Genomic DNA, 12,998 nt, shown 5'->3' with positions numbered 1-12,998 from the left:
CCCACGGCATGACAGGCAAGCATGGTCAGCAATGCTAAATCCTCCTCCTCTCAGGTAACAACATTTGGATTTGAAATGAAAATAATGAATAAATGTTGTGTTTTTGTGGCCTAAACAGGAGCTATGTGGCATCCGCAACCTTTTCCTCCGCCTGCAAACTGATGGCACCTGTGTTACCCACCGCATCCTGGAGGTAAGAAGGGTAAAAAACTTGACTCAGCATTCCACTCCTGTATATATCTACAATTGATATCTATTACATCAGTCAGTTGTTGCTGTCCTAGTCTTGTGGTATTAATGTAGATTTTTAGTGGACATTGTGGATTTGTAATTCAGAGGTTCTGAGGAGCATGTGGATACTATCTAAAGGGTTTATACATATCCCTAATGACATCCCTTTAATGAACTGTTTATATGAAATGCATTCCTTCTCCTTGACATGATGGGAATCGCGTGTTTGTTTCAAAGAGGGAGGGAAGAGTGGAGGTGGGGATCATGACGGCCAGAACTCAAGTTCTGGACGAGAGGATGCAGGAGCCAGTGAGTACCCACCCTTTCACAGACCCATGTCTAAAGCGTTTCTTTTTCCCACCCATCCCTCCCCTCTTCTTTCTCATCATCCATCTGTTCCCACGGCATGACAGGCAAGCACATGGTCGTAATCAACCTCCTCTCAAGCCCAATGGTGAGGACCACACAGAAACATACTATCTTTACCACATTTATTTACTCAGCAGAGGCCTTATCTAATTGTTCTTCTGGAAAGAACCTCACACATTGTTTTTCTGAAGAGCTGGCACTGACTGCAGCATCACAGCTTGTTAAAGTCACTGTTTTGCTGAAATTTAGATGTCGCAATCAACCGAATTGTGGTAAAGTTAAATTTGATGTGTTTAAGATGTTATCGATTAAAAAAAATATTATAGTAATTTTTATATGAATTGGTGCAGAATATAAATGTATGACTTTTCCTTGGTCGAGAGCAGTGTTTCCTGCAAGGTTCTGTTTTTGCTGCATTTCAATTGTATTTTAATTGTTGTATTTAGCAAAGATGAAACAGCAGAAAGTTGTTTTGTCTGTTTGTTGTTGTTAATTTATTTATTTACTTTCATATTTACTTATGGCCAGCCTTTCATGCCGATTACATTCAGCTGAATGCATCTGAAAAAAAAGAAATGCTTCTGAAGATGATATTGAAAGCTTTTCTTTATCAGAGGATGAAGTTCTCCAGGAAGGCATCAGATGTATGAAGGGTCCTTTTTCTCAGGACAGTAAATCAGCTGACAGATGGTCCTCTGGGAGGGACCAACTCTACTCAAAAATCTTTGGGCATAAAGAGCCGAAACTCAGATCTGACAAAACCCACATCCAGAGTTGAAGAAAACACTGGAACACCTGGACAACATTTATAACTTGGACTATGTAACGGGAATCATCGTTGTACATTTATATCTTTATTGCTTTTTACTCTCCAGGAAGGCATCAGATGTATGAAGGGTCTTCCCACACTCAAAAAATAAATAAAACAGTGCACACAACATTAATTTGCAACCCACACTCAAAAAATAAATAAAACAGTGCACACAACATTAATTTGCAGCAACCAAATAACATTAAACAACAAAAACGATAATTAACAATTACATTATAGCTTACTGTGTTGTTTTAGTCACACCAACACGAAAAATGTGGAGATTTTGAGAATACTGAAGTCATCTTGAGATTGTTCCAATGCTCTTGTAATATACCTCCACATATTTCTGACTTCTCTGACAGGTGGACTTCAGCATGTGAGCTACACCCATTCTAATCAGAAGCTAGTGGACTCCAGCAGAGCAGAAGACCACCTGAGCCGTGCTGCTGTACAAGGTGTGTTTGAACTCAACAAGCACTCGCAGCTTCCTGCAAACCAGCTACTGGACTCATCAGAGGTTTCAACTATGTTTTATGCACACTGTAGGGCGAATTCAGCAGTTGCTGCACTTTTTGTGTTGGTATTTTAGTACATCTATCTAGTCAACTATCAGTAGTGTTTTGTTATATTTTAGAGATATTTGTTTGACTTTTTTAAATATATATATATATATATATATTTTGTTTGATATATATTAATATATCAATATATATATATATAAACTATACATATAAGTACATGTTGTCATTTATACAACCATGCTTTATTTTTTGCACACCATAAATTCAGTAACTGTTCAGTAACTGCATACATTATTTCAATGCATCTACAAAAAAAAATGTATTAACAAAAATGTTGTCATATGAATAACAACATAATGATACTGATTTATTTTACAGTCCCTGATTACACAAAACTTTTCTGCGTTACCTGCCAGACATGACTGAAAGTTTAGTAACTGCTCCATTCGGTAAAAGATTCGTCAGACCAATAACTTAAAATCTTTTTTTTTTTTTCAGAGTGATTAATTAAAAGAACAGGCTAATTTTTAAATGAAATCAAGAGAATTTAACTTGACAACATTGTTTTTGCAGGATTTTATGGTACATTAGTCTTTTTTTAATCTTTTATTAGATTTAGTTCAGGCTGGAAAATCTCAATTCCTGTAAAATATAATTTCTTTCACTGTGGTGCAGGAGATTTAGCTCCAATATGTGCTTTGTTTCAGTGTTGCACAAAGCATGACATTTATCTGTACTGGTGATGTTTTTATATATAATAATTAATATAAAAATTCCAGATATAATATTTTTGGTTCATCAGTCCAGAATTATTAAGGAAAGAATCTTGTTTTTTGGGGAACGGTTTGTTAAATAATTTTTAGAGCCCAATTCTAACATTTTGTGTATTTATAGTGTTATAGTCCCAGTCATCTAATCCTGTACTCACAGATCATGTTGATGGAGGTCATATGGCAAACCCCACACTGAGTATCCGGTCACACACACCATCAAAACCTCGTACCGCCAGAACAATGTCACTGTCATAGTGGGCAAGACACCCAGTAGCATGTGCAGGTAACTCTGTAGTAACTCTATTCTCTGATCCAAAATGCTTTTTTTTTTTTTTTTCTCCTCACACAAGGATCCGACTCGCCATCATTTCTGCACAAAGCAAATAAGCATGTCAATTGGGTTAAAAGCACAAACACTAGAACAGCAAGTCAGTGAGAGGAAATTCCTGGTAGTGCAGGGCCATGTGCCAGTTCTCCCCACAGCTATGGTGTGCTGCCCTCGTCTGGCCCCCTGCGCTGCAGGAGTGAGGGAAGACCACCCCGGACCCACCCAACCCACAAATCACCAAAAAAACCACCAAAACACCCTCCTTATCCCCCCATTACACTCACAAAAATCTAACAAATGTACATTTAATGGTGATGACACACACACACACACACACACATACACAAGTATATATATTATTCTTTCCTTGATGAACTGCTGTAATGTGATTCAACTCCACAAAGACACATACTTAAGGGCCTTGCTTCATAGATAGCTTTTGCTTTGAAACCACAAAGGATGGCAACCACCATTAGAAGTTATGCCACAAGCAGCTTCTGAGCTCTTTCAGTTTCCGATTACTGGTTTCCTCGAAGACACTAACGCTGAATTTTCTAAATTGTTGAATTCTGCTTTAAAAGGGGGCTTTTAAAATGTTGAGTTTGGGGTTATTCATTTAATTTATACTGAAGGGATAATTCAAGAAAAAATGAAATTTCTGTCATTGTTTACTAAACCTGAATGACTTTGCTTCTTGTGCAGAATGCTGGAAGAATGCTGGTAATAACCATACAGTTTTGTTTACCACTGATTTCAATTAAAACACACAAACAAACAAACAACAACAAAAAATTTTTTATTAATATTTATATATAAAATTCCAAATCATGTGGTCTTACCAGCTTGCAAAAACATTAAAAAAAAAAAAACATAAGTCTCTTAAGATATAATAAGTCTCTTAAGATATAAAAGATAATTCAACCTTTTTATGACATGGCAAGGTTAGTTCAGGTTGTCACATGTCACATGGTTTGACCCTTCAAAAACCTTCAAACTATATGAAACCAACATGAATACAAAGAGTACATCTTTAAGAACTTAAGCACGTTTAAATAGATTTGTAAAAGATATTTCCTATTCATATTTGTCTTTGACATGTATACAAGCCTGAGTTACCACAGATTACCAAATTAACATGCTTGAAAAATGTTTATAGTTAGTTATGTTTCTAAGCTAAGTCGATTTGTCATTGAGATGATATTTGGTCTCGCAGACAGCAGTTGGAAGACATGGCTCAGTTCTTTGGATTCGATTCTGTGCACGACTTTGCAGAAGAGATTTTGGTAGGATTCACATAATTGACTAGCAGTTTATACTTTTTATCTTTTTTTATGATATTAGAGTTCATGTTTGATATCATTTAAATGTTTAAAAGGAAAATGTAGCTATTAAAAAACACTTGAATGAATATTACAATAAAGTAACATTGACAAAGACGGTTCATTGGTGTTTCATTAAAAATTTTGGAAATTAGAAAAACTAAGCAGAATTAAAAAAATTTTTTTTTTTTAATAATGTACAGTGAAAAAGAATTTTCTATACAGAGCATATGGGGTGTTTTATGTTAATTGGTATTTTTTCATTTCCTTAAATATTTTACTTGCCTCTCGTTTGGTTTCAGGCAGTTAAATGGTTTAAATAGTTGGTGGTCTTGGACTTCAGACCAAAAAGTGGGTAAATAGTTTTGAGGTGGTGTAATTTATTTGATGAAGTGGCATGAATCTCTCTCGCTGCAATCTCTCTTTCATGGAAGCTTAAGGCCGCAGCTGTGAGTCGCAGAGCTCAGCGCCTGTTGCTATCCTCATTACAGCTGCATTTTAAGTCTTCAGTGCATTAGCGGTGGCACTACAAGAGAAATGACACGTGTGACCTCCAGCTGTCGTCTCACATCACACTTAGCTGTTGCACTGAGGTAAACAAAGGGTCTCAGAGGGAATGGGTAGGATTTTCACTCTTGAACTCCTCTTAGATGCTGAAATTAGAAAGTGTTGATAGCCATCAATACAAATGAAGACAAGTTGGGGCTACACAACAGGACACTCCAAACAGCCTCCAAACTTCTGGGATGTAGAACAAGGATGGCATATTGTCCTCACGCAGCATTTGCCACAATTGTGTGGATGTTTGGTTCACAAAGAATGATAATACCTTTCTGAGAGATGTAAATTATTATTTGTACTGCAAAGACCTTTAAAAAGTCAAAAAGGGAATGAAAGTTGGACTTACTGATATTGTTTCTATATTGATCTTCAGTTCTTACTGTACTGTATGTTCCTAATCATCTGTACTGGCGGAAGCTTCGTTATTTGTCATTTATGTGGATTTCTTTACCACGGTTTTGTGAAATACACTGTATATTTAAATATATTATTATTTATACCGTTCAAATGTTTGGGAAATTTATTTTAAAAGAAATTAATAGGGCTACTTTTATTCAGTAAGGATACTAAAAACGTAGGCTACATTAAGGCATTAAAACATATGTTAAAATCAAAATACAATTTTTTTTTTTTTTTTTTAAGTGTCTGTTTCCACAACAACAACAAATCTTTTCAACATTAATAATCTGGAATGTTTCAAGTGAGCATATTATAATGATTTCTGAAGCATCATGTGACACTGAAGACTGGAGTAGGCTAATCACAGGATATATATATATATATATAAACTTATAAACTTATTATGAACAGTGGTGTTTATTTTAGATATTACATAAACATTTATGTGCACAATTGATTAAATTAATCTGCAATATTAATAACAGAACAGGGTAACAGAACAGTACCAACATCAATGATAAATGTAGCAGATACCATTAATGTTCTACGTGATTATTTTAACAGCATGATTCAGTGGTCTGACTCAATATATTCACTGCCAATTCCTGACTGGATGAGAGGAGGAGCTGGGGATGGAGGTGGGTGATTTGTTCCTGAGCGATTGATAGCTGCTGAATAATGACTGAAGGGACCATATGAAAGGAATTATGATTGGTGTTGTGATCCTATAGGTAGACGTGAATCAGCTGTGTGAGCTTGAATAACATGTCCTGCCAGAACTATCGCTATGCTTCATTTAGATCATAGGGGCGTTTGCTGCAAATAAAGGTTGAGAAACCCTTTGCCTTCACGGCTTTGAATTAGTCTATTGAATTTTTTTTTTAATCATTTTCTGCTATATGCAAACTCAGGAGCTAAAAGGATATGGCATCTGCTTCCCATTAGCACCTTTCATCCTGTTATTTTTTCATGTTCCACAAAGAGATTTTCAGAAATAAATGCTTGTTTTAGTAGCACCTCCATCAGCACTGCACTTCAGTCTGAGCAGGTAAAACAAGCTGTTTGTTTTTCCTGATACAATAACCAAGAGTGCAGTCAGCTATGGGATCGGCCAGCTGCTGAATCTGATTTACTTTGCTTATTTTTCGATGTCTGAGTGTGCAAACTATCCCAACCTCTGTCCAGACCGATGAAAAGGGCAGCTTTTATTTAACTGTCATCCTGCTGAATAAAAGTGCTGAATTAATCATGAAAGTTATCCCTTTTTTTTGGGGGGGGGGGGGGGGGGGGGGGGGGGGGGGGGGGGGTGCTGAAATGTGGGGGTCATACACATTGAGAATAACAAGTTGGAAATTAGAAATGGCCAACTTGTCCCCCAAAATATTTGATATTGATGCTGCTTTGTCAGTTGTTAGGATGACAAAAGTTGTAAAAATTAAACATTTGGGGCGGCTGCTCTTTCTCAGCGGTCTAGCGCTCATTAATGTCAAAATGACTGAGATGGCCAATCAAAACAAAGAAGGCAGGCTTTTATGTTTACTGAAGCAGATGGTGAATTCCAGCGAGATGCTTTAAAAGTGTAAGGTAAGATAATAAATAGATAAATATTCAATATTTGACAACTGTTTTATGGTAGAAATGTTTAATGACCAACGACCAACAATAATATCATATGATGAAAACTACTCTTTTTTTTGTGTCTCAAATTTCACTGATTTGATTCGAGTAGCCTTTATAAATTAATCTGACGAGACAAGAAACATGTTGTGATTTCGACGTATTATGCACACATTCACTCTTATTCGTATTTTAAAATACAAATATTAGTTTAAAAGAGAACTATTAGTTAGAGAACTACAAACCGGTATCCCTTTCATTGCAAAAACACTTGAATGCATTGTGTTTAAGGAAGTCTCTGCCTTTCTCTCTCAGAAGAACCTCCTGGGGCCTCATTTAGCTATAACCGTTGCGTACGCACAAAACCTGCCCTGAAAGAGGCATAGGCCTACGCCACTTCCAATGCAAAAGGTGGGATTTATAAAAAACAAACTTGACGGGAGAATTTGCCCACCTGCACAATTTTTTTTAAAATCAATTTCTGCTATATGCAAACTCAGGAGCTGAAAGGATATGGCATCTGCTTCCCATTAGCACCTTTCATCCTGTTATTTTTTCATGTTCCACAAAGAGATTTTCAGAAATAAATGCTTGTTTTAGTAGCACCTCCATCAGCACTGCACTTCAGTCTGGGCAGGTAAAACAAGCTGTTTGTTTTTCCTGATACAATAACCAAGACTGCAGTCAGCTATGGGATCGGCCAGCTGCTGAATGCATATGCAGATGAGGTTATGCATAGTAAAACTAGGCATTGTAAGCTCAATATATTGTATGGTGATTTCGGGGAGGAGTCGGGGTGAGATGCACTTACCCACAATTTTCCCTTGACTGGGATTTATAAAGGGATTTTTGCACAGGTTCTGGCGTACACAGTTTTATAAATCTGAAAACTTTTGAGCATACGCAAAATCTAGCTTCACTATCTAGTACACTTTTAGGATGAAATCTACGGAGAGTTTTATAAATGAGTCCCCTGGATAGCAACCAGTCTGACTTCAGAAATGGACATTCAACCGAGACTCGGTTGTTGAAGCCCCAATACTGGCAAGAGCGGCATCCAAATCTACAATACTTATCTTGCTGGATCTGTCCACTGCTTTTGGCACGGATAACCAGCAGATCGTCCTGTCAACCCTATTGGCAAAGGGCATATCAGGAACTGCACTCCAGTGGTTTGAGTCTTACCTCTCTTGGAGGGGTGAGGAGTCCAAGTTGCAACATCTAGCTAATGGGGTGCCTCAGGGCTCAGTTCTCGGACCACTTCTCTTCTCTATCTACATGGCATCACTAGGTTCTGTCATTCAGAAACATGGCTTTTCATATCACTGCTATGCTGATGACACTCATCTCTACCTCTCTTTTCATCCTGATGATCCGACAATAGCTGCTCGCATCTCTAACAGACATTTCTTTCTGGATGAAGAACCATCACCTTTAACTCAACATGGCCAAGACAGAACTGCTTGTGGTTTCAACAAACCCATCACTTCATCAGAATTTCACCATCCAGCTAGGTGCATCAACCATAACTCCTTCAAAGACAGCCAGAAACATTGGAGTTGTGACTGATGATCATCTGAATTTTTTCAGACCACATTGCTAAATCTGCCCAGTCCTGCAGATTTGTTTTATACAACATTAGGAAGGTCAAGCCCTTTCTTTCGGAGCAGGCTACACAACTTCTTGTTCAAGCTCTTGTTTTGTCCAGACTCCAGAATGCGGCTGCAAGATTAGTCTTTAACAAGCCAAAAATAATGTATGTCACACCTCTGTTCTTCAATGTGCACTGGCTACCAATAGCTGCTTGCATAAAATTCAAGGCATTGATGCTTGCCTACAAAATCACCACTGGCTCTGCACCCCTTTACCTAAATTCACTACTTCAGACTTATGTGCCTCTAGAAGCATTATAGTGCCATCCCAAAGAGGCACAAAATTGAGTCCTTAGCCATCATCAAGAAACAGCTGAAAATACATCTCTTCCATCTTCATTTGACCCTCTAACTATAGCATTTTCTATTCTAATTCTAAAAAAAAAAAAAAAAAAAAAAATTCAAAACACTTGACCCTCTCTAGCATTCTCTTTTATTTTTCTTTTATTTTTCTTTATACTGTGTGTGTGTGTGTATATATATATATATATATATATATATATATATATATATAAACCTTGCTATGTTTACTGCATTAGTCTAATGCAGACTTGTCACAGCACTTACATATTATTGCCCTTTTGTTGGTTATGATTGCTTCTATTGTCCTCATTTGTAAGTCACTTTGGATAATAGCATCTGCTAAATGTAAATGTAAAATAGTTGAAAATTATTATAAAAACCTGTTCTTTCTTTTTTCTTTATCTTATTAAATCCATTTAAATTCTTAACTTATTTAAGAACTGATTTCTTGTTCGTTTAACACTTTCAGCCAGTCCACAAAAATTCCCCTACTTAACTTTATTAGAAAAATACAGCCATGGTTACCATGGCGACAAGTATACCATCATTAAGGTGAGCCCTTAGGCTTCTCCCATTAAGTGTAACATAAGTAACTTGAATATCACACCTCACAAAAACCATCGGAACAGTATAACAATAAACTCCCACTCAAAATGAAGGTCTAACCCCTGAAAGAGTTCCCACATGCTCTAACTTCCCACATGCTCTACACTTGACCTAATTTGAAGTGTTTCAGTACCTTATTAAGTAAGCAAACATGGCTTACCCCACTTCCCAGATAGTGTTATTATTATTAATGAATGTTTTCATGACAAACACCAAAAAACAAACAACAACAAAAAAAGAACAAACACCAAAAAAGGGGAAAATTATACAAATAGACAGTTCAGACGCTCTATTTGGTTACAAATTGTGCATGTTATGTCTGTCCCAGGCGATGACGAATGGAACTTTTTGATATATTAGGGTAAATATTTACCCATGGGGGAATAAGGCAGATTCTCTGTTTGATTGCCAGAGTTCAGTGTCATTTGATCCATTGTTTAGAGAATTGAGAGTTTGGTAAACAATCAGTCCTCCTACATCTGCTGTTTATGAGTGTAGGGACTTGTAGCCCTTGAAGCTGGACCACACAAGCAAAGCTTATTGAGACTGCAAGCAATCAGATGCGGAGTGATGACAAAGCAGTCCTTTTACTTTCATGTTCACATTGTTGATGTAAACATGAAGCATTTGTGCTCATTCATTTCAGCAAAAAAATTCCCAAAATGAAAACAAATTGTTGGCACATGACTACATGCAGCTGTTAAATGCTGAAAAATTTAGTAAACACAATTGTGGAAAAACCAATACATGTGATATTTTACTCATCTGTTTTCTAAACTGTCCCAAAGGTACCAGATTCTTGTTTGTTGTGAGCAGTGGTTTATGTTTAGCTTGTTTTAGACGGAATCTTCAGACAAGACAAACCAACGTTAATGATAAATGCTTTGACCGCAATGCAACAAGCTTTTGCTTAAAAAGAAGTACACTTAATTTGATTTGTTGGGTAACACTCACAATCACAAAAGTACTTGACAATAATTTTAACTTGTGTTAACGTGTTTTTCAATATTACATTTGAAATCAATATATTTTAAATGCACCAAATTGCAATTTTATCCTTACAAGTGTTTTGATAGAAATTACAATAAAATACGTTTTAATTTACCCTAAATGTATTCAGAATGTATTCAACATTCAGTATTACACTTTTTAGAGACAATAGAAGTAATTATGAAATTATGTATTAAGTAGTCCTAATTGAGAATAAAAACACTCTTTGTTCAACTAATTCCATTTATTATAAATTTAAATTGCAATACATTTTCATTTAATTGTAAATGACAATTCATTAAGGAAACCAAGCTAATCTAAAAAACTAAACTAAAAACAAACTAAAAAATATATAAAATAAAGTAATTGACAAAAATCACTAAAGTTGAATGAACTGACATATGTTAACATTAATTTGTGATGGACTGTTCCTGTCATCACAATTCAGTTACATGAATGAAAGTTATAAGTGTTTCTTTGCCCACTTTTATGTCTCAAAAGTTGCTAACAGTCTAGTTAATTTAATGAAATAGGATCAAAACAGCAGATGGGTCTGTGAACGTGTGAATATTTGGTAGTTTTACATTATTTTAAACCATGGGAAATTGTTTTAATGTAATCTGTGGTTTCCCACAGATTGGGGTGTTAGATGATGTGCAGTTTTTATTTTACTTATCCACCACTTGTTTTTTAAAACATTACACTTTCAGAAACCTCTGCAGTAGTCAAAGCAAGCAAAGCTACCAAGCTGGATAGTGTGTGTGAGAGAGAGAGAGAGAGAGAGAGAGAGAGAGAACTCAATTTATTTTAATTATTGCCTTAGCTTTATTCCATATAAATGTATTTTCTGTTACAAGTAGCATTATAAATTATATGGGGAAATTCCCTGTAGTAAAAACACAAACCCCTTTAAGTGAAAACTGATAGTTATCTTGTCAGCTGTATTTCAATCAGGACAGCTCGCTCAAGGGTGAGCAACTTTATTAAAGAACAACATCTGCGATGGAAATCCCCCATCAGACTGCACTTGTTTGTGTCCTTTACCTTCTCAGCATCTTCAAGACTTGAAACTTGACTCCACACAGAGGCAAATCACTACCAAGTGATGTACTTCAGGTTCTGTAATGCTGCAGAGTCAAAAATATGCCCTCTGCTGGCTGAATGTCAAAAGCAAAACTAGTAGCTCTTTAAAACAGAGAGCTATTAAGGTAAATTAGATATACAGTAATTATGGCTGTGATTCTAGTGTTAATTTAAAAAACTGTTGTAAGATATTTTGATATGTAAATGTAGGCTATATTAAAATAAATATTTTTTTAAAAATGTGCGTGTTCTTGAAGTGCTGTCAGCATATCAGTGTTTTTTCATTATGTAATTTTACTGTGGCTTCAGTGATTAGTCAGTCGATATAACTGAATATAACGACAACAATATCAAAAAAATTACATCACCTTCAAGCTTTAAAGATCATCATGTCAAAGTGCATTTAACCAGTATGTGGCGCCAAATATCTGTTTAAGTGTGTTGTGGCTATTAATGTTATTTATAAAATGCTCTATAAAATAATAATAATAATAATAATAATAATAATAATAATTATAAAATATAGACAAAAATAACAAGGCCACATCTCTAACTCATTTGGCCTTTCTAAGATTGACCTTCTGTTAATGTTATCAAGGTCAGCACAGCTCAACTATCTCCTGTCTACTGATATGATTATGATTAATAATGATAATATGTTCCATTACTGACACTGATATAGCATATATTTTGAAGGACCATGGGAAAACAAAAGCCTGCCAGTTTTTAGTCCTCTCCCTTTCTTTCTCAGCCTTATATTTTTGAAATAGAGCATTGTCATAATTAGTGCAAACAAACACAACAGTTGTGGTGTTTAAGTATCAAATGTTCAATACCATATATATATATATATATGTGTGTGTGTGTGTGTGTGTGTGTGTGTGTGTATATATATATAAATATATATATATACACTGCTCAAAAAAATTAAAGGAACACTTATTAATCAGAGTATAGCATCACGTAAATTAAACTTCTGGGATATTGATCTGGTCAGTTACGTAGCAGAGGGGGTTTGTTAATTTCATTTCAGCTGCTTTGGTGTTAATAAAATTAACAACAGGTGCACTAGATGAGCAACCATTAGAAAACCCCCAAAACAGAAATGGTTTTACAGGTGGAGGCCACTGACATTTTTTTCCCTACTCATCTTTTCAGATTGTTTTTCCCTAGTTTTGCATTTGGCTAGGGTCAGTCTCACTACTGGTAGCATGAGGCGATACTTGGAACCTACAAAGGTTGCACAGGCAGTCCAACTCCTCCAGGATGGCGCATCAATATGTCCCATTGCCAGAAGGTTTGCTGTGTCTCCCAGCACAGTCTCAAGAGCATGTAGGAGATTCCAGGAGACAGGCAGTTACTCTAGGAGAGCTGGACAGGGCAGTAGAAGGTCCTTAACCCATCAGCAGGACCTGTATCTGCTTCTTTGTGT

The sequence above is a fragment of the Cyprinus carpio genome, chromosome A8, assembly GCF_018340385.1.
Source record: "Cyprinus carpio isolate SPL01 chromosome A8, ASM1834038v1, whole genome shotgun sequence".
Classification (NCBI taxonomy): Eukaryota; Metazoa; Chordata; class Actinopteri; order Cypriniformes; family Cyprinidae; genus Cyprinus; species Cyprinus carpio.
The sequence above is the reverse complement of the archived record's forward strand: the minus strand, read 5'-3'. Positions refer to the sequence as shown.